The 23,913-nt window shown below is 40.4% G+C and overlaps 1 long non-coding RNA gene across 1 annotated transcript in view; it reads right to left on the reverse strand.

Moving 5' to 3' along the window:
- Positions 1–13,737: 13,737 nt before the first annotated feature.
- Positions 13,738–23,913, reverse strand: part of LOC119483214 — a 44,470-nt gene continuing 34,294 nt past the window's right edge. The window contains exon 3 of the long non-coding RNA XR_005205642.1: positions 13,738–13,920. This is a non-coding gene — a long non-coding RNA (uncharacterized LOC119483214). The remainder of the gene's footprint in view (positions 13,921–23,913) is intronic.

A 23,913-nucleotide genomic window follows, 5' to 3' on the forward strand; every position in this document is an offset into this window, starting at 1 on the left:
GCCGCAGCGGTGAGAGCGCCGAATCCTAGCCACTAGACAATCAGAGAGCCATGGTGATGAGAAAGGATGACACAAATCTAAATTAACCAAGTATTACCCCAGTCCAAAATAAGCCTGTTAAAGCAAAGTACTAGTATTTCACATCACCTCAGCATTCCCTGACGGGGAATCGAATCCCGAGTATTTTCATTTCCTCTCAGTGTCCTGAAGAAGCTTGCGCAGCAGGTGATGGTGGTCACCATCTGTCTCATTGTACATGATTTTCTGTATAACACAACAAAATAACCAGTCATTTACAAAATACTCAGCGGTAGCACTTATACTGACTTATTTTTTAATACTATATGCTATATTTTTCCTCTCTTAAACTGAATGGGGACGAAATTAAAAATATATCTTTAAAATCTAACCTTTTTCAGTCTAATTCTTCAATCAAAGTGCAATTGTCACACATTTATCTGACGGACTCTCTGACTCTCATCCAATGCCCATGTTTGGTGTAAACAGTCTTCAAATTGCTCGTTTTGCTGACCAACAGTCGAAATCTCTATGATATTCTATTTACAGTAATACAAAACATTTGAGAAGCTGCAACTTGTGAACATTTGTCATTTTGTGCTTGATAAATAACTTAAATAAATAAATTATTAAAAATTGTTCTGATACAATGTTTCTTATTGTTTTAGCATTACTGTGTCTTTCTTGAAAGCATAGCAGGGACACAATCTTCTCTTGGCATATAGATTCTGTTGAACGAGTTCATCCCTAACTCTCCTGTTGGCAGAAACAGCTGGTTAAGCTGTCTTCTAGCCACCCAGATGCTCCGAAAGCTGAAGTGAAGGAACATCTGGATCTGAGGAGAAACAAAGAGCCATTGAATGTGCGGATGTGATCTAGTGGTGACGTCTCTGCCCCATTCACCACAAAACCAAACCTCTCTTCAGAGGAGAGAAATGCCACCAGTCTATTGTCACAAGATGTTTTCTAAAGAAATCCAACATGTCAAAGTCCACACTTCATGAGCACTTAAGTCTTATAGTCTGAACAGATTAAAGCCTAGTTTGTGTCTTATTCAGGACAAGCTGTTAATGTGTGTCTTGGAAATGGAGCTGTAACAAGGGCTAAGTTGAACATATCCATACCAAGCATTTATATTTCATAATAAACTTTGTTTTTTGTCACACATCTAGCAGGTGAACATTCACCACTTCAATGTACAATTTCTCCTTTGCACCACCAGAGGGAGACACACACCTTGGTATATTCCAACCAAACGTGGGAAAACACACCAACAAAGGGGCTTGTAAGAAATTCACTTGCTTAAACTTCCCTAATGGCGTCCCTCCCAGGAAACAGAACTCAATAATTCATAACAGGCACTCATAAATTTCAATGAGTTTCTAATTAGGAGGAGCCCACAGTAATTGTCTCTGAGGCGGTTCTAGCAGGAGGAGGATCACGCTGACAGATTGACAGAGTCCTTGTGGCAGATTGCCGCAAATCACCTAATTATAAGAAGTCAAACTTTTGGCTTTTAATGATGATTATTTGGGCTTTATTGGATCATTTTACAATCGAGGATGGGAGAGAGTGTGTGACAAATGTCCCATCCATGAATCTGTCATTTTCATCTATACTTTTATTTATATACTTTTTTTTATACGAATTTTTAAGACTTTGCATTTGTAGTTGTTCATAATGATACTCCATATGTTTAGTTTGAAGTCCAAATGTTACAGTAACTCTAAAAGACTATGGATTTTTTGCACAGCATTGATACATTAAGTCTTACTTTTCCTTAATGATTGCTTGCATATTCCTAAATAGTGTAGTCTACATTATAGAGGCAATTTGTGAAACTAATGTGTTTGTATGTTGTTCTGTGCAGCAAATGATCCAAAAGAAACCAGCGCATTAGAAAGACATTAGAAGGATTTTACAATGTTGTATCAGTTGGAGCCTGTTGTGTTGACTGTTTAGAGTCAGTATATTGAAATGTGATTACTTTTAGGCCCAAAATAAATAAAAACAGAATTCAGTATCTCCCCATCAGAACTTTATGTATATTGAGAAATAAAAAATTTTATCTTACAGGCCCATAATTTTCCCACTTCTAACAAGGCTTGTGAGCCAATAGCAAAAGGACGTTGGTATCACGTGGTATTTCTGGGTTGTCTGTTAGTGTAGAAAAAACAGATAAATGGCTGAGATTGACGGTAAGTGCCTGGCAATGACTTGTTGTGAAGTAAATGCAATGGAACGGGGGAGGGAGAATGTGACATCTAGTGGCTGAATGTTATCAATAGCACCTTTAATGTACTAATTACAGGGAAAACTTATTTAAGGTTATTCTAATAGTTTAGTTAGTTGACTTGAGCAGTTCGTGGTTTCCAGAGAGAACTTGTGGGGATTTTGACTTTAATATTTCCAAATCCTGGCTCTGACCGTAAATTCTTTTACATTTGAGTATGCACTTCATGTTTAAGGAAAGGTTAGGCATTTTAGGAATTGTGTTCGCTTTCTTTCCAAGAGTTAGATGAGAAGATCCCACTCATATTTGTCTGTTCCATATGAAGCTGGAGCCAAGAGGCAATTATCTTAACATAAAGAGTGGAAACAGTGGGTAAACAGTTAGCCAGGCTCCGTCCAAAAGTGATTTCACACTTAGATGTTCTGTACATATTAAACAAAGGAGATATAACGTGTTTATTGGTTACCATTAGAGGTCTTTCTAGTTTTCCTGCTAAGCTAAGCTAACCGGCCTCTGGTTGCAGCTTCATATTTAACAGACAGATACGAGAGTGCTAGCAATCTTTTCATCCAACTCTCAGCAAGAAAGCGAATAAGAGTATTTCTTAAATTGTCAAACTATTCCTTCAACGACTCCAGGAAGATAATAACCTGTGATGAAGACCTGATATTTTCATCCCAACATCCCAGAAATATTGATATTAACATGCCAGGCACACTTGCTTGACTGAATTACTGCTCATACTTCGGGGAGATGAACAACATCCAAGCGCAGTAAAGCAGACAGTGTAATAACAGTAATCACTTAGTGGAGTTCATTTACAGCAGTAAAACAAAGGTCACTGACATTTCCGTTCGGAGAGTCTCATGGATATTAGGCACTATTTACTGACGGAGGATAATTTAGTGAGATAACCCTTAAGGACGGTGGCTGGTGGCTGTGGAGGGACATCCAGAGGTATTTTGTATGTGTGTGAGCACATGAGCTTTGGCTTGGCAGGAGACACCGGACAGGTGGATGCTCAGCCAGCCAAAGTCCCATTACTTGCTCAGGGGGCAGCAAGTGTGTACGTCCCTGAGTGTGTGTGTGCGCGTGCATGCATGTGGTAATTACTTTTTCTCTGTGTGTGTGCATGTATGAGTGTGTATGTGTGTGTGCGCAGACGGGGTGATTAGAGATGGGTAGCGGGTGGAGGGCTTGTCAGAAGTTATCTTCCCATCTCATCTCATCATAGGCAGTCTGGCGGATTCCCTCGATGGCTCAACAGCCCGACGCCGCTGTGCTGCTGTCAATCGGGCCGTCAACGCCTGCAGAAATCGATGCCAATCTCCCTCGGTTTCTATTTTTAACCGAGGCTCAGCACCCAGGCCTTTGATAAGGATGCTGCCTTCTTTTGGCTCTCCTCTTCGCCTCGGATGAGCAGCACCCCCCCCCCTCTTCAAACCTCCTCCTCCACCCCTGCTGATGAGAGGTGATAAGAGACAGACGAGATGGAGCTAAAAGCATAGACCTGCCTGACACTCTGTAAGAGGCTTTCACGGTGGAGAAAATGACGATTGTTAGCACTATTACAAGAGCCGTACGGGTTGCAATATTATTAGTCAAAGACATGATTGCATTTAAATTGACGCTTTCATCAGAAGTAGTACTATTACCACTGGTACTTCTGCTACCACTACCAATGATATACTATGACTACCTTTACTTAAAGGTGCTAAATGCGAGTTTGGGAGCATTTCTATTGCCTTCGCACGGCTCTCAACATGGCGACAGCTGAGCTGCCGGCTCCCAGCTAACGGTGCTAACAGCGCTAACAGTGCAAACAATGGCAAAACTGCTAACAGCGCTAACAGTGTTAACCTGAGGGGGAACCGGAAGGTGGGTGCTACGCTTCTGCAATGGCGCCATCGGTTGAGACGGTGTTATCAGCTGTAACCGATGTATGAGCGCAGTGCAGAGCGGCGGCCATGAGCTAGCCATTGGGGCACGCTCACATGCGCTCACATGCACTAAAAGGCACCTGCACCTGACGCGGCTATGTCAATAAAGCACGGAGAAGGTCGGATAACAACACACAGAGGGAGAGTGACTTCACTCTCTGCTTAGGTAGACATTACTACTCTTTACATAGCAAATAGTTGTTTGCTGCTATATTAATGCTCTTGAAAACATGCAGAAAAGTTTTAAGTCTTTCATTGACAAAAATATAAATAATAACTGGAGGACATATTATTTATCTTCAGTAGAAGAATTAGTAATTGGTTAAGAGAGTAAAATGTACTTGGCTATGAAAGTAAAAAAAAGTGCCAGCTCTTTCAGGATGTGAAGATGTTTTTAAAAGTATGGAAATTTGAACATCATTTCCATGACAACAGCACTGTAACCTGCTTAGGGGCCTCAGGGCAAAGGTTTGCTGTTAGGCCCTTGCTGTTCCCATCACGCACAGTAAACACAGCACACTATAGATGGTAGCTTTATTATAGAGAGCAGAAGTATTCTCATACTGAAATACTACCTGGCCTCAGGTTTTCAGTTAGTTTGTGGTAATTTGATGAAACTTTATTTCGGAAAATACACCTTGTGAGAACATTATCAACCGAAACAATGGTGGTACAAATAGATTTTGACGCAGGTCCCGTCTTCAAGATAAAGCCATATGATTAAATGAGGCAGGAGCAAGGTGACATTCTACTTTAGTGGTGCAAATTCACCAACAAATGTGCAAGTAACTGACATACAGTGAACATGGGGTCTTTGAATCCAACCTCGGATTCACAACCCCAGGAAAATATAGCATAATATATTTAAAAACAAGTCAGTAAAGTGCGACCAACGTTTGAGTATTTTTGTTGTGTTATCCAGAAAACCCTAGGAACACCTAAGGGAGAATTTGGTCCCACAGTGTCCTCCACCACTATCATGAAAACACCACATTTTTAGGGGAGAATTGTGTTTTATTCCACCAGTAAAGTTTGAGAGATTTGTAGAGTCTATACCAAGGAGCATCGGAGCTGTTGTGGAGACACCTTATGTTGTTTTTTTCCTTTAATTTATCACCTATCTGTATATACTGGAGTAGAAAATACCCAAGTAGCATACGCAAGTGTCAGCAATGCAGAACATTGATTGAGCACAGTACAAGACAAAATGTACTTATCAGCACCTGACTATTGTTTCTCCTCCTCCTCCGCTTGTACTTCCCTGTCTGTTTTCTCGATTTGTTTCCTCTACGGACTCAACGGTACTTTGTCACCGTTCAGTCTACGTTAGGAACTCCAGGAAAATTAATTCCACCCCCTTCGCGAGCTTAACTTCAGATGTTGCACATTAATAATCACAATTGCCCTGCGAGTTCTGCGTCGACAGCAATCATGAGAGTGAAGTTGTGCTGGGAGTTGTTGGAAATGCATCATCGATTAATCGTGTCTGACACTACGGCGATGTCGAGGAGTGAGAAATGTTTTGTCTTTTACAATTTGAAATTCAGATCGTTAGTTTTTAGAAACTGTAGTCATTGCTTTGACGTTATTTTCTTTTAAGCTGTCCTCTGCCTGGAGTCATATTACTAATTTGACAACAACTCACAATCATGTTGAGATCCTTTTCATGGTTTAAAGTAGAACAAAAAGAGACATGCACTTAATTAGTGCAAGTCATATTAGATGTTTTAACAGCTTCTCCATCTCTGACTTTGATGCAGACACAGCAGCAGCGAACAGGAAGGGCGGCCTGCTGGTTAGAGAGAGCGTTATGTAACTGAGAGGTCACACGTTTGACCCCCATGACACTCAGTGTTCAGCAACAGCTGTGCGTTTTCAGTCTTGAGCAAAGTAACTCTATTATCTTAAGTCATACTGCATTACAGCACCATCCTAATATCTAAGATATAATCATGTGTTTTCAGTGTAAAACAGGAATAAAGTGATCCACAAGCTTTGACTATCATCTCCATTTACTGTACTTTGATGGGAATATCTTTTTTTTTTTGTTTCTTTTAGCGCTCCTCTATTCTGTTGTTGGCAGAACTCGATTCAAACATTTTCCCTCTAATTGGGTGTTTTTGTGGATGCCGGATTAATCAGCCGCAGGGTATTTAATGTTGTTTGGGCAGCTGAGAGGTAATACAGCCAAGCCATTAACATATCATTAAAGAGTCCTAAGCACTGTAATTGCAGCCAGAACGCTGACGATACACTCTCATTAAGTGGACTCTGAGAGTGGAGACGTCTCGTTGCGATGGCTTTTAGTGAGATGCGAGAAAAATCTGTGCAACTCAGCACACCGTCGTCACAATGGGACGTCCACAGGTCACACTGTGAGCAGAGATTGTTTCCAAAACGCCGTGTAGGCTTCTGTTGAGGCATCTGAACTTTCATCATTCAGAGGTTGCAAAAACATGGACTCAGGTTTTTAGCAAGCATGGTTCCATGGATGGCAATGTCGGTCGGTCCATCACTTTGGTCCAGACTGAAATATGAACTACAGGATGAATTGCAACGGCACAGACAAGGAATCCTGATGACTTTGGTGATCCACTGACTTTTTCTCTTGCACACGTCTCGAGAACTATTCAATGGATTGCCTTGAAATTTGGTATTTTGATATCGATGGTGCCTAGACGATAATGGTTTTTCTTGTAGTGCCATCATGAAATTGACATTTTGGGTTTTGCAACACGTTTTCATCCCAACCAACTCGTCACATAAGGGAGCTTTGGCAAGCCCCTTGGCTTCACTTGCAACAAAACTACTTAGTTAGGTTTAGGAAAAAACGACATGGTTGGGCTTAAAACTACTACGTTTGTGAAGTGAAAATGAAACTGAATGTTATGAACATGGGACACGAATGAACAGTGGATTGATTGCTCTTTAAACTACGTCACTCCTAGCGCACTTTCTCCGAGTGTTTACTGCTGCGGGGGTTGGTTTACATTGAAGTTAATGGAAAGCCTGGTGCATCTCATACTGGTGCTAAAGGGTTCCTTGTGCGGTATCACGCTGCCGGCGGTGACAAAGCCTCTGTATTTGACGCCATGGGAATGAGAATGTACTGGGTTTTGAGTGAAATGTCTCAACAACTAATGGATGGATTGCTGACATTTGGTACAGACATTTAGATTTTTCTTGTAGCCTTCATCATGTCAAAATGAATATGCCCAATACTTTGGTTTATGACCAAATGATAGACTATTCCCATCAACTGCAGCTGTGCTTTTGGTTTATTAGCAAATGTTAGCATGTTAACACACTGATCGAAGATGGTCAACATGATAAACTGTATATCTGGTAAACATCAGCTTTGATATTGTCACTCTTTGCAAGCTTACGTTAGCATTTAGTGTCCAAGTACACCCTCAAAGAGCTGCTGGCGTGGCTGTAGGTTCTTATTTTCTAATAGGGTAATATTTGTTTTCTAGGAGCAGCTGTCTCCTAAATTCATTGTGTAAATTTAATTTTATCATGTGCAGATAGTGACACACTGCAATACTTTTCTCAACAACCTGGTGAATCTGTCTGAAAGCTAAGCCTCCCTCACATGGCAAATCCACCGTGCTCATGAAGAGAGACGTCAATGAATGAGGAGACATGAGGAGACAAGTTAAAGGTGGATTTAAAGCTAATTAAACAAAGGGGATTATGCAAAATAATGTTCGTATTAATATCAGGAAGGATTTGATTTTTCATCTATTTTTATTATAAACTAAACTTTAGGACAAAAAACTTCATAATATGCCCTTGTGCATAAAACTTTGTGGAATTTTAAAAACCTGCACAATAATGTTGACTCATCCTCTGTATCTGTACTTTGCAGGACTCATCTGTGTCAATATTTGACAGACTTTCTGGTTTAATTACAGATTCCCTTTTGTGCACTCGCCCAAATTTCAGGGATTATCCAATTACCGCTTGCGTGCCGACAAACAAGGGGGCCTCTTTGCCTTTCACTAATTGGAATGAGGAGTGGTGCCAGTGCTCAAAGGAGAGGCCTATCACTGAGAATTATTGAATAGAGAAGGAGTAGAAAAAAAAAAAGAGGATATGTGGTCTGCCTTGGGCTGCTTGTGGATTTCCTCTGATTTCATCAGAAAAAAGATGGCTGAGGCGATTCCCCCAGACAACAGCTGGTGTGTGTGTAGGCGAGCTTTGCTGCCCAAATTCTCTGAGAAAAGAAAGTGAAAGAATCACGCTGTGCCTCTGCAATTCATCCCCTAAACAATCCTTCAGCTCACCCGCCGTTAGACAACTTTGTGGGATAACATGGTGCAGCCAGAAGGACGTCTTTATTTTTCAGTGTGCAATTGTGTCGTTATGTATGGCAATTTCATGGCTTATAGGAGAATTAACATACACTCAACATGAGCAATTATGTCAGTTTGAATTGCACTTATTTATCATAGGCTGCTAATAATTTAACACATTTTACAGCTGTAATCCTACTGCTTTATCACTGTTTGTACTCTTTACTTTGCTACATGATGTGCTCATAAACCAGTCTGCACTGAGTTTTTATCAAATCCAGTGAGAGATTTTAGTTAAACAGCCCGACTTACAAGAAAAGGCCTCTTGGAGACCTCATGTGTGTACATTTTGTGCCTGCGTGTGGCATTCGAAACACACACACACACACACAAAAAAAGAGTTTGACAGACAAATGAAACACGAGATATGCGGCAGGTTGAACAGGCGTGATTCATAATTTATTGAGCAGCACTGACGTTACAACAGGGAACAAATGAAGCAGAGAACACAAAAGAGCATTATTTATTACAGAAAGAAAGTGTAGCCTGAGGGAGGTGGATACAGTAGCTCCGACACTCATACATTACTGTACACAAACCCGCTGCGTTATTGCAGCTGTCAGATGAAAAATCCCATTACTCCAATTCTGATGATTTTCATGTTTTTACCTGAACTTGAGGATTATGTGACCTTGCATAGCTCAATCAAGTTTCATAACCTGAGGACTCCATTGCATAATTTAAAAAAAAAAGGCACAGCTGTCAAAGTGAAAATGAGTCTTATTTCGCCGAAAGTTTTTTGACATTTTGGAAATATGAGGTTTACAGCACTGACAGATCATAACGGGGGGAACGCAGGGAAAAGGCGTACACGCCCTTGGGCGAAACTGAGGATAGCAACAATCTATTCAAACACAACTTCCCTTAATATGCCAGAGCTGTTTTAAATAATGCAGGCTCTTTCCCATAGATGCCACGATGGTTGATTCCCACCTTTAGATTCCCACGGACTCCTGCTGGTCCAGAATCGAATCCTCTCAGCCTCCTCTTATGTGTCTTTCCTGCTCTACTATTCTCTCAGACCTCCTCATGTCTCTATAAAGAACTGGAGTGAGAACCTGCAAAATAAATTAAACTGATAATGCAAGCAAAAGAAACTTCACATCCCACCCCGCTGAATATTAGATCACAACAACTTAGAGCCTTGAATAAATCATTAAACCTCAGTAGACCACATCTACTGCAATTTCATCTTGAATAATTATCCACCTCATATCGACGGAGAAGTAATGTCACACAATTGCAAGCATGTGTCAAATTCTAGTAATATCCAGGGATTAATAATTCAGTTTCTGGTTTCCGACAACAACCCATTTAGGCTTTATTCAGATTCTGCTCAGGAGGAGCGAGCGAGGAGCTCATTTTACAGCAAAATACAAACAGAAGGTTGACATTTAAACCCAAACCCCACAGCACCCAACTGGACCCAACAGGAGCAGGATCATTTGAATATCTCGCTTAATTGGTTGACACCGAGTTCAGCTCAGGCGGAAAGTCACGGCTGATAAATACCATTATTAGCCATTTTGAGCTGGCCAAAATGTCCTGGAGCTAATTTATGAGTGGACGGAAGTTTTAAGGGTTTGCACTGAGCGGAGTTACACTTTTAAGGAAGCTAAAAGCTTTGCAGGAACAGTGTTGGTCTGCTTAAGAAGAGAGCCCTAACAAAGAGCATATGTGAAATAGATGACCAAAAAAAAAAACCAAGTATATAGATATGTATATGTATAGGTGAATTTATAAAAAGCAAAATAATGATATAGTTGCTATCCAGTGAAAACCACAAATCTCTAAATTTGTCAGCTAAAGAGCTCTAAAAACTGACTGGTGAACATAGTTTAGCATTTAGATGGTGGAGACCAAAACAGAGCTAAAAGTGTTGTTTGCATTTTTTGTAGGGCTGCCAAAGTTAACACGATAATAACGCAAATTTGTTTTAACGCCACTAATTTCTTTAATTCTCTAATGTACCTGTGAGGGTTTCTGGACAATATTTGTCATTGTTTTGTGTTGTTAATGGATTTCAAATAATAAATATATACATACATTTGCATGAAGCAAGCATATTTGCCTATTCCCATGTTGATAAGAGTATTAAGTACTTAACAAATCTCCCTTTAAGGTACATCTTGTACAGATAAAAAATGTGTGATTAATTTGCGATTAATTTCGGACAATCATAAGAATAATCGCGATTAAATATTTTAATCGATTAACAGCCTTAGTTTTTTGTTTTGTTTCAATGTACATTAACCACATTTTTAAAACTGCGACTGTAATCTGGGAGGAAATACGTTTCCCTCATAACGTAATTGAGAATGCAGTTTAATTGTATGGGACGGTAATTTTGTAGGAGACAGGGTTGAAGGTGGAGCTTTTTTTCTGCTGCCAAAAACAGTTATTACAGGTTTAAACTGATGAAGAGTTTCTGAAAAATACATCGTCAAAGCTTAGCTCATAAAAAGTAGTTGTCTTGGAGATGCATGGATTTCACAGGACAGTAACAGCAAGTGAAACTGATATTTGTATTTTGAAATATTTCCAAATATGTCAAAAATGTCATTTTTTGGTGTGAAATGATTTATGGTTCCAAAAGAGGGTTTATTTTCACACTTCTGTAGGTCATGAAAATGCCATGCAGTATCCTGTAACAGGTTTCTGTATGTTCTCACCTTCTCTTCATAGAATAAGAGACAGTCCCTTCAGATTCTGTACATTATTAAACAACATAGATGACCTACCTCTGCTAGTTGTTTCATTTTAATTGTGGCATCAACTCCTCCTGATCTCTATTTTGAGAACTATCCAGCTCCAGTTTTGCACAGCGACCTCGGGGCAGAGGAATGCAGGGAATGAGTTTGAAATTCAGGGCACATGCAGCCAGCATGCAGGTGGGAAGTCTTTGTGGAAAAAGTAGGTCTCTTCACAACTTCAGATTTACTCGGATTGATTTGTCGGCCCACACGTACAGTACAGCACCGTTCTGCTCTATTGTATTAAAACCATTTTTTACAATAGAGCAATTAAGTATAATAACCACCTAATTAAGTAATTTAACATTTTTCACATTACAAATCTGGTCTGAAGAGATAACCTGAAACAGTAGCCACTCCCTGCAGTGATTACCCGGTACTATTTTTACTGTGTGCATATTCTTGACAATGGGCAGGACCATTGATGTGAACGTGGCAGCTGTCATATCCACAGGAAGCTCGCTGCGTGTGTTGGCCAGCGCGTTGAGAACTCACCGCGTGTTTAGTGGCTTCTACTCCTACATGAACCCATCTACCATCACGTAGGAATAAAAAGCCATAAGACACAACAGCAATCTCACAGGAGGAAAAGGAAAAAGAAGAAGGAAGGAGGAAGGAATATTAACTCCAAGTCGTCAAAAAGAAAGGAGGGGTCGTGCTCTCATCAGTTAGGCAGAATGGTTGAGGAAAAAGCGGATTTGAAGAGGAAGGGAACAAGGGAAGGAGAGAGAAAGGAAGCTGATTTCACATTCAAAAGTCAGAGGTAACCCACAGGTGATACAAGCAAGACCATGCCCTCTGTTTGTCTTTCTCTCTGTTTGATTATGTGCTTCTGAGTGCAGTATATGAATATGTATTGCAGGCATTACTCGACTGAAATTCCTCTGTGTGTAAACTATATTTGATATGCTTGAAGCAAACTGCTCTGATGAACCTAACCAAACTCCATCTGTTCTGTTTCCAAATACACACATTTTCTCTTCTTCACAGGCAGCCGCTCATGTTTTAATGTGAAGTTCAAGGCAAATGCCAGCTCGTCTGTCTTCAGATGTTGCAGGAATAAATAACTACCCCTTAAAAAAAGTGAACGTGCTTCTAGTAACATCCACTTCATAGTGTCTGTTCACAGCTTTTCCCGCAGCAGAAAGAAAGGAAGTCACGCCTGTGTGTACGGGGGTTACAGTATGAGTGTATGCACGCACAAGTCAGGCACGTCCAGATAAATATGTATGACTCCAACGCGGTAGGTTTTCCTGCTTTGTATGCTAATGACCTTATACAAGTTTAATAATGCAACTCCGGTGCACTGAGGGATGGGGATGGGAAGGTGGAGGAGGAGGAGGAGGAGGTGGTGGTGGTGGTGGGGGGGCTGACGCACCGAAGGAAGGACCTGCAGATCCTCACAAATCCTCCGTGAGGCCTCATGAGGCGAGGCGTGAGTAGTGAGGTAACAGGTTACATTTAATCTTACTAATTAGACTGCAAAAAGGGTTGGATTTCCATGCAAGGTTGCAGTTGCTCTTGAAAAAATAGACAATTTTGTTGTGTATTCAACACATTCAACATCATTTCAATGGCTGTTACTGGTCAAATATTAACCTACAAATAAGAATACAATGCAATTACAGTAGGTGATTTCTATTCTATGTATATTCACTAGATTTTAGTAGGAAAAAGAAGCAGATGATGATGCCAAAATAGCATCAGTGATGGAAAGTAATTAAGTAGACTCATTTTAAGTATAATCTCCTTCTACTGCACTACATTTCAAGGATGAATATTGTACTTTTTGGCTCCAAAACAGTTATTTGGCAGCTGTAATTACTATTTAGATATTACATCTTATAAAATATGATGCTCTCTTATAAACTAATCTACCCCATAGTATATAAAGCAGATACAATTTGCTTATATAATTCAATCAAATAATGTATTATATTATAAGGTATTAGTACTTTTACTTTTGATACTTTAAGTAGTATTTGTCTGGCATTACTACTTTTATTTCAGTAAAGGACCTGAATACTTTTTCCACCACTGTTATGTTTTAAATTATGATGCATTATTATATATATATATATATAGATTGATTATGGATCATGAACACTATTTAGCTGAGAATACGTCTGCACCTAAGTAGGATATATAATGCATGACTTTTATATTACAATATTGCTACTTTTACTTAATCAAAAGATTAAGTAAAAGATTACCACCACTGGGTACTTGTACTTTCATTATATGGTACTTTCCACTTACAGTTCACTACATTTCAGAGCAATATATTGCTCTTTTTATTCCACTACATTTATCTGCCAGCTATTGTATAAGCTGCACAAGATACTTTGAAAATTAAGATTTTAGATACCAAACATATTATCTGGTGATACTATGACTCAGCGCTAAGGAGATAAGAGGCTTGTCAAACAGAAAAGTGATGGGAAAAGATTTTAGTTGGTTAAAGAGAAGGAAGTATGATGAGCGAGGGTTCGTGTTAGTGTGTGTTTTATCTGCACATTGTGTTATCTGAAACACATCCTCGGTGTCAGGTGAGCGTGGACGGCGGTGTTCAGGCTCCCGGTGTCGCCGCAGGTCTCCGCGTCAACTCCTGAAGGATCCTGCGACAGAAAACAGAGGAGAGGAGACGTGAGTTGTGTTCACAGAAGAAGAACTTGATTGAGAGTGAAAACCTTATTACTCCACAGCGGCTGTTTGGTTATTTAACGAGTCAATCTTAGGGCTTCGTTATTGAATTAAGGATCATTATGTTTTGTTTGCAGAGTGCCTCCGATAACAAACACCCTGGAAGACGTTTCTGAGAGTTTCAGCTGTCAAACTTTAAAACTTTTTCCCCTTCTTCCTGAGCAAGTATGAAGTCTTAAAGAGCTCATACTGCGATTTCACAGACACACCCACAACTTACAGCTTCAAACAGCCATTAACCACAAACCAATTATGTCCCTTGTTGAGCAGCAACTACTTCTTGATGACTAGCGCGGTTTACAATGCCTAATGAAAAGTTAATAGTGAGCATATTCCTGCACCTGCTAACGTCTCCGCTGAGGTGAAATGTGTTGACAGTGGGTGAATTCAGGATTATAACTATGAAGCATATGGTAAATACTCTAAAAATACTGCACCTACACAATTTGCTGAGAGGAGCCGACCGTCCTCGTGCACAAAAAAAAAAGTTTAGCTCTAAATTTATCATCTAAAAAGACTGTGGAAATTGTTTGGGATAACACTCCACACAATGAGCTGTGACATCTTCATTGAAAAATGATTGATTGGGCTGCCAGCGAGAGAAACTGTTTGAGAGACAGATCACTCAAACAGCCAAGCTGTAAAAGCCCAATAATATGATGAATGGTCTATTTACCCAACAGATGAGGAGAGACTTGCATAAAGATTAAACGTGTGGTTTTGGACGTGTCCTGGTCACAGAACAGATAGAAATTTAAATAATCTCTCTGTGTTCTCTGTCAGGGAGCAAGTTGGAAATGAATTTAAGTCGCGGGTGATTTTCCCCCGCGAATAATGCCGCTCGGCTCGTTTATCACCTCGGATTGTCTTGCAGCGGGGAAAAAAAATGGGTTTATCGATCATGATAATACTCTTCATACCTGTGCGGATTTCCACCTGCACAAATCCCACAAACAAAAGCCACCAAGGGTCCTCAAAGATCATGAAAAAATGTGATTAATTCTACTTTTAACTTGTGCACAAAGAAAGTTTGAGCCACATTATCATTATGACAATAGTTGCACATTATTCTCCTTCACTGGAGGCCGTTGTGTCTATATACTCATGTATTATAAATGGATGATTTAACACTTATAACACGCACAGACTGTATCTAAAGTCAAGCCACTAATCACTTAACCAAACAATGTCTCTGAGGATCGAAAGCGCGTGTTGATATAGTGACCCAATTTTTTACACATAGCATCTATAATTGATGTGCGATAGCTGTAGCAGCCTCAGATCTGATAAGGGCTTGGCTCTGATGGATCTCCAGATAGGCTTTCGTGGGGGGAACAGATGTAGAATCGTGCATCAGAGAGGGATGGGGTTGCCTGTGATCGTTTCCACCCTGCAGCGAACAAAATAGCCCTCATATATCCCTGTAATCTGCATTAGCGGCGGAGCACAAGCCAGGAGACAGCACAGAGGGGGATGAGTAATGGGGCTACCGCTGATTTGGCAGGCCTATATTACACCTCAAAACTGAGGCATGCCCAACTGGCGAGAATATGAAATGAGGATGTCACAAATGAACATCATCCCCCCGGAACGTGGTATTTATCAGCCGATATTACACCCCAAAAACATGTTTTTAGAAAGCTACTGGCTGTCTTTACTTTTTCTATGTTCTTCCAGTGGCTTGAGTAACATATAACTGAAATAGTGCTGCTTATCTCTGCAGTGAAAAGTACTTTGTTAAGGTTATGGGAGCTTTGTCGTAATGGCTACAATAATAAACACTTATGGATTGTGATCGTGGGATCGTGCTCATGCTTAAAAAAGACAAATGTTGGCTGTCAGTTGGTTTTTGAACTATCCATCCACCCCGACGTCCTCTCTACACAGACTTTAATGATGCCACCTGACTCCCCCCTTTTGCACCTGTCGTGATTACTATAGATACTTGAGGGCTTTGTCACATGTGTCACGTTTTGAGGCGCTAACTGAAATGACTGATGCCGTCGTTCTTCTTAGGATGACAAATTGAAGCACCAAGGAGTGAATCCCCCTCTAAACTTCTCAGATGGTTTCATTTAAATAACTCTCCGAGGTCCAAAGAGGTAAAATAAAATGGCACAAAAAAGCAAAGATTAGAGAAAAGTCCAAAACATAAATACAGATTTCTGTAGCAGAACTTTGTTTTCTTTTTCTTTCCTCCTGCATCAATCATCTCACGACCTCTCAGATTTACTTTGTGACCCTTTGGAGGGGTCCGACCCCTAGATGAGGAACCACCGGACTAAACTACCTAACTGTATATAAAGTAGTAAAACTAGCTCTACCCTAGACCGGCTAAAACATTAAAATGTTACTAACACTTACACTTAATTAATATATCAGCAACAGTCTAATAACGTTATATAGAATAATCAGTCACAGGCACTTTTACTTTTTAAAACTTTGAGTACTTTTAGCTGGTAACACTAAAGTAGTTGAGTATCTTTATATTTTTTTATTGGTACTTGGGCACTTTCACAAGCCAACATTTAGTCCGTTTTAATAAAACTCTGGTTTGGTTCGTTTGGGCTATTGTGTACGCAGTAATTGCACTCTGGTGTGGACCAAAACAACCGGTCCGAGACTGCTTGCAAGAGGCGGTCTCGGACCGTTTCCAAGTGAACTCTAGGGCGGTTCGATGGCCATGAGAACATAATCCGACCCAATAGCAAGAGGTGAACCAAAATGCAGGGCATTACGGGCTTCCTGCGCGGGCATTTGTTGAGATGGTCACAAGTAAATGAGACTGACCAAGACTGACTTGGACTTCTGCAGAAGTCGGATGTTTGCTTGACATCTGGGCCGAAGAGAACATACAAGATATGCTAAATAAGTCCACAAAAATAGTTTGCATGTAAATGTTTATAAAGTCATAAACTGGAGGAGAAGGGATTCGTGCACACAGTAGATCAGTGCCGAGTTGAAATGAAAATACTTCAACATAAATATTTAAAATCTGCGATTCTCATATAAGTGTCACCTCTTGAGATGAAAAAGATACATTTTCCCCTTCGTACACGCCCCTCAGCAAATTATTTTTTAACCAGACTAAATACAAAATAAACCAAAAGTATCAATTTCACTCTGATTTGGACTAGCCAAACGGACTACGGCTTGTGAAAGCTCCCTTAGAGTCTGGGTACTTCTGGCTTGTCTTGCCTGGCACATTTCTGCTCGCTTTCTATTTCTGCCCAGTTCTCAGCAGGTTGTGGGATGAGTAATGACCTAACACTGTTTTGGCATCTTCTGTCTGTATTACCACCCAAAAAAACCCCCAAAAAAACGGAGCCACGAGCAACTCTCTGACTGGCTAGAGTATATGAAGATGAGCCCGGAGCCAAGGCAAGAAACAAATGCTTCTGTCCAGCAGCCACAGTGGTGTGCACATCCTAAAAAGAAATCACATCCAACATAAAGTGTATTACACACCAGACCCAGAGGGGAGAAGCAATTAGTTACATCTACTTTACGTCTCTATAACTTTTTACTGCTTCTTCTGAGTCAGCCCTTAACAGAGGAGGAAGACGCAGTAAAGTTATTTTCAACTGAATATTTTTTAATCGTGAGTAAATTTTGCAAGACAAGAAACTCTAGCTGTAACCCAAATAGCAGAAATCTCTTCATCTCATCTCAAACAGAGCTAAATCCCAAGAAGTGAGGATATAAAATGAGAGCATAACAAACACAGCGCCTGGTATTAAACTCTTGTAATGGCTTGTAACAGGATATGCTTACTTGCTATCTGAAATTAAAGCGTAGATATTACATCTCTTGAGGCCAATCAAGTAGTTATGTGTGTATTCTGCTGGGACTTTAATGTACTCCTACGAACCGTGTGTTTGTGTTCTCCATGTTTCTGTGTGTGTGTGTGTGTGTGTGTGTGTGAAAGTAGTTTAATTTCCTCTCATAATTCATGGTTTCCCACATTAATAGATTGATTCTGGTGCACTCGTGTTTTCTATTTACAATTAAAATAGCTCATAAACAAAACACACAGCTCAGGGAAAGAATACAGTATCTACACTAATGTTATTATATTTGCTCCACTTTGAATAGAAACGCGATTATCAGGAGGAGAGAGATAGCGTGCCGCGACGTAAACAAATGATGCAAAACTTTACTTCTTCATCAGATACAACCAGCTCATTTAATCAACACCGGTACCTGGAAACATCAGCATATGGTGGCATTAAATTTACATCATGGAGTGATGTGCAGCCAGAGCGTCTGTACATCAACCCATCCGTTTTACAATATGTGTGTGTGTGTGTGTGTGTGTGTGTGTGTGTGTGTGTATATGCAGGATGCTGTTGCGTGGCTTTTCATTATCTGAGCGACAAATCAGCAAAATGGAAATGCTGAAAAGCTGCGAATAAGAAGAATAATAATAAGTCCAAACAATAAGAGCAGAAGTGCTACCTCAGATAATAACTCCATGGGGATGAATAGGTGTTAGATTGTGTCCATTTAAACCTCATCCTTTATGTGCCTTGGATGTTTCAAGGACTTTCATTAGACAACCTGCTTCTACAACAGCAGTCTTTATTGAGCTTTCTATGCACAACATATACAGGTTGTGGTGTCATTAGTACACCAGGCTTTTCATTAGGCCATTGTTAAAGTGTGAATGTGTGAAATTCCCTCTCCAGTAACCTTTATACTCCCGCTGATGGCCTCCAAGTTTCTGCTGCTGCTGTTTTTTTTTTTCCACTGCAGGGGTATTAGAAAATTGCTTTTTCCATTTCATGTGTCTCTACGATAAAAAGTGCTTGTGGAAGCATTTTGTAAGCGAGTAGGAGATTAACTCCAGATCCCCTGTTCGAGTGCAACATCTGACTGACCTACAAAGGTGAAAGGTGTTGTTAATGTGTTGCACTACTTTGTAAGATGCCCTTTATTGGGAACGTAGGTAGTGGTGCAACGGGTCATGAAGCCGATGGTTCGAATTATATTGCGGTTTTTGGGTCACGGTTTGGGTTTGGTTTTTTTTGCACATAAGGGGTGGAGCTGACCTCTATATTGACCCCTATTTGAAAATGGCTATGCCAATTTTTCCTCGCCAAAATTTAGCGTAAGTTTGGAGCGTTATTTAGCCTCCGTCGTAACAAGCTAGTATAACATGGTTGGTACCAATGGATTCCTCGGGTTTTGTAGTTTCATACGATAGTCATATCTTCACTCTAGCTCTAGCTAAGAAATTAGTGACGTTAAAATGAATATGCGTTAACACGTTAACTTTGACAGCCCTCTAAGAAAAAATCATTCCAATGTGTTTGAACTCCAAAATATATAGATGGTTTGATTGATAGTAATGAATGATATTTCTAGATTATATGAAACCATAACACTGATTTTATACATAAAAAAGGCAGGCTACTTAATGGTAAAGTAGGCCTATATTCAGAAAATTGCCTCTTCTATGTCTATGGTAACTCATCAAATAATTAGCAGGCTTGTATTTTTTCAGTTTGCACATTATTGAACGGTTTGTTTTTGTATTCCTAAACGTAGGTGTTAGCAGCAGCGCTGACAGCTAATTGGATTGAGTTATTATTGCTCATTTGAAAACGGTATATTGTGTTGCATTGATGTAACTAACACTAGTTAGTGTTCAAACACAGTTTACAAAGGCCTTAACGGTGATGTAAAACATCAAACCTCCCAGAACTTAATTTTAAAAAATCAAGCAAATGAAGCCTGAATTGCTACCTCCTGTCACGATTTTACATTTTGTTTGTTTTTATTGTTGTTTTAATGGCCAGCTTAACATCTGGCCGTGGCAGAAGTGTTGGAAATTTGCCTTTTGGCTAACACTGCAACATTTACAGCGGCAGTAATATTGATCAGTGTGCATTGTCCCTGTCCAAAATAAATAAAACAAACTGAAATGTTAGATAAAATGTCATAAGAGAATTGTAATGTTGTCTGTAGAACCTAAGGCATACAGTGCATGGTATTAAAAACTGGCAGTAACTTCAAATTAGCTTCTGATGTGAAGAAATTCATGTAGTCTCTTTGTTAGAATCCCCGAGCGGTCCTGGAGGAAATGAGGATCAGTCCACAACTGGATGGCATTTCAGCATTTCAGCATTTATTTTTCGTTTCACACCCGTCACACATGTTGCCTCCACCGTAGTATTCCCCCCAAATGGACCCAAACTCATGGTTTTTATACTCCCCTCAATTGGCCCATACCATTTTCCCAAACACCACACCACACCAATATACAAAAACATCCACATTTATGTACATAAATCCATCCCCCACATATAAATCCTCTTTAACAAATACATACACACCCAACTATCCTCAATAAACATCCATAAACACTACCCCTTCACAAATACACACAAAACAGTCCCGCCGAACTCCCCTCCACCCACTTCCCACTGGTTTCGCCCTCCCGGAACTATTAATAGGGCGCGAGTCCCCGGGGATCTCTTTCACCCGCGCACCTTGGGAAACGGAAACCGGCAGAAGTAAGTTTGGCATGTTATTGACTGTTTTAATTAATTAATACCTCCGTGTGTTCATTAAGTATATTCAATAATCCATATGTATAGTAATTATAGTTACACATACTATATTACTCCCGTAACGGCGAGCCGTCGTTACACTCTTAATGCTGCGTTCATATTATATAGATTATAAAGGAATTCTTGAGCTCTGAGCTTATGTTCAGGTCACTGAGCAGGATAAAGACTCACTTTATTCTCACCAGTGTGCGTTCTTTACTGTAAAGAGAGGATGTTTATGTAGGGCAGCTAAATGAAGAAATTACTAATGGTCTAAAAATCAAGACCATCCTCTCAAGTATGCAACAAATCACCCTTATCCACTCCGTCCTTTCTCTTTCTCTCCCTCTTTCATTACTCATTGAGGGTTTTTCTCTCTCCCGTCGACTCTGAAGTGAGAACATTTTCATGAAGGCAATAAAACGCTCATCAGCGGAGGCCTGAAATTATTTTTTAATATGACGACATTTTAATGAGGACTGAAGGAGATGGCTGGTTTGGCTGATGGCAGCGCCTCTTTATCAATGAGTGGCAGGGAGGAACTAATGGCACTAAAACAGACAGGCAGCTAAAGTCTCTCTCTCTCACACACAACACATACTTTATATTATATTCTTCATTTGCAGGAACTAAATTAAAGTTAGCCAGGATTCAAGTATTAGAAAGATACAAGCCATTGTTTCCTCCCAACCGGGTCTGAAAAGTAAAGCCAAAGCGGAAGTGCCTTAAACTTGAATTCTTTCTAACAGCCAGCAGGGGGCGACTCCTCTGGTTGCTATAAGAAGTCTGATTGTATAGAAGTCTATGAGAAAATGACTCTACTTCTTACTTGATTTATTATCTCAGTAAACATTGTAAACATGAGTTTATGGTCTCAATTGCTGATCGCCAATACCAGTAACGGAAATGCGTCCATACTGCCCAAAATTCGGGATTGGATATCGGCGAGTACGCCAGTCTATGCACCGATCTAATTTTAGGAAACCTGGCCATTGGCTACTGTCCACTATCCATACATGGTCAGTAGCAAACAACTGTTAAATAATAATAATAACTATATATAGAGATTTTTTAATCACGCTGGTATCGGATCGGTACTCTGTATTGGCCGATACCGCAACCTCAGGTATTGGAATCGGTATCGGGAAGGAAAAAATGGTATCAGAACACCTCTAGTCGCTACAACAGACGGTCTGGGAGTTGTTGACGTTTTCGTCTTACAACTTTAACCCTTTCACGGTGTGTCAAGGTAATTGAAACATTTTGGTCACCTAAAAATGGTTTATTCAGCGTTCGGTTGTACTTAGCTTCACCCTCTCGGGTCACTTCTGGTTTCAAAAAAACAAGATGGCGACGGCCAAAATGTTGAACTCGAGGATACAAAACCGTTCACAAGTCCACAAACCAATGAGTGACGTCACAGTGACTACGTCCACTTCTTATAGTCTATGTTTCCTCCACAAGGCCACCTATCACTATTACTGAGGAAACTGTATTTATCCTCTTTTGGACAGTTACACGCTCCAGCTTCTTCTCCGTCCGTCCTTTCTCCATCTCCCTCTCCTTTCAAGTGTTTACGTGTTTTGTCATTGATTGGAATTTAATCTGAGGACTGTACAGTTTATCTGCTCTAGAAAACCCGTCAGATGTGAGTGCTGAGATGGAGTACGCTGCCAAAAGGTTGTGTTATTGGACTGGAGAGGTTATGATGAAATTACAGAGCCAGACAGGGTTCAGCGTTTGAAATACACAAGTCACGAGAATCTACTCGCCAAAGGAAAGAAAAAGCCTTGCGTGTCATCTGCACTGACATTCAGGGTTTACAAAGTAGCTTCTCATGTTCAATGCAAATTAAACGCCCTTTGTGAGGATGACCCGAGCCTCAAAACTGTAATACAGCCGAGACACGTTGTAAATTAATGTCACAAAAGGTGAAATATTACTGCCAAGATGTGCTAAATTACTATCAGAGTGTGTTTTTGAATGTGACTTTCACTTGAAGCCTCGAACCTAATGAGTTGTCAAGCAAAAGAACAAGTAAAGGCTTTGAAATTGTTGTAAAGTTATGATAAGCAGCAAATTAATGTCAGAATAATGTCACACACTAAGATGCTTTACTCAACACAGTGTGATAAGTAAAGTGCTTACTACCTACATTACACACTGTGCTGCTTTTTATTTCCTAATGAGACTTTCCCTTTATGATCGTACTCCAGCGAGTGATCAGACTTGGCTGACTTTGCTGCCCAAGGTCGGGACGAAAGCGGTTTTGTGGAGGAGAGCCCCCTGCCCACCAGACGCTAAACTAAACCACTTCTCTGCCTCCTTCCTCTTTTACCATACAAGGTCGTCTCATGCTGGCTACGCCTCTGCAATTAGCATGCAGCCTGTGGCGTGGCCTGTCTGGCGGCGAACACACGAGCACGGCGCTCTGCTCTCCTAATGAGATGCCAGTCAGTGAGGGCGCCTGCGGGACTGTGAAAGTGAAAAAAAAAGAAAAACCTCCCGGGGTGTTTGTGCACCACCTCATGGGTGGTAGAGGAGACTATTGAAGTGCACACAGCCGGCCTGGACGGGGCAGGGCAGGCAACTCATTTTACATAACGCACACTATTTGGCGGACGCTTTCATTCAAATCGTGGTACTCTACCATGAATGCATGCATGTTTAGCATGAGTAGCCACAGATGGTATTGTAACCCCAACCCTTGCTTTGCTAGAGCTTTAGCTACACAGGAGACACACTTATTCACTGAATGGTCAAAATGGCAGCGGATGCAGCAGCTGTAAGCACAGAAAAGAGTCAATAGAGCTGCTGGTCTGAATTTCTATTGCAAAACTGTCTTTAAACGATATCTTCAGTGTAACACGACGTAGAAACACGAGAGTCTCCCGGAGAATGTAACAATCACATTTCTGCTATGGCTGTCTGTTTTCATTATTTCAACTGTATTTCTGAGAAATGATGTTTTTTTGCATCAGTTTGGCATGGCAGGCAGCTCTAACAACCCGGTCGCTTTAAAATAGCATGACATTACATGGACATTCTGCATGTCATGAGAACGCATTTTTGCGTCATTTATACCCTGCTTTTCCCGTTTTATTTGTATTATACATAACAAAACTATGGTAACGTCCGCAGTTAGGCTGACGCAATAAAAGTTTAGGAAAACGACATGGTTTGGATTACAATAAGTACATAAACTAAGTAAAATATGTACGGAAACAACGTAACATAAGTATGGAAAACTAACGTAACTTACAAAACACAACACTGGTCTTGAACACTGGCTTCCTGGTTAAAAGTCCTGTGTTTGTTGGACCCACTCTACTCCCCTCCCGCCCGCCATAAGCG

The sequence above is a fragment of the Sebastes umbrosus genome, chromosome 23 (genome assembly GCF_015220745.1).
Source record: "Sebastes umbrosus isolate fSebUmb1 chromosome 23, fSebUmb1.pri, whole genome shotgun sequence".
NCBI classification, from domain to species: Eukaryota; Metazoa; Chordata; class Actinopteri; order Perciformes; family Sebastidae; genus Sebastes; species Sebastes umbrosus.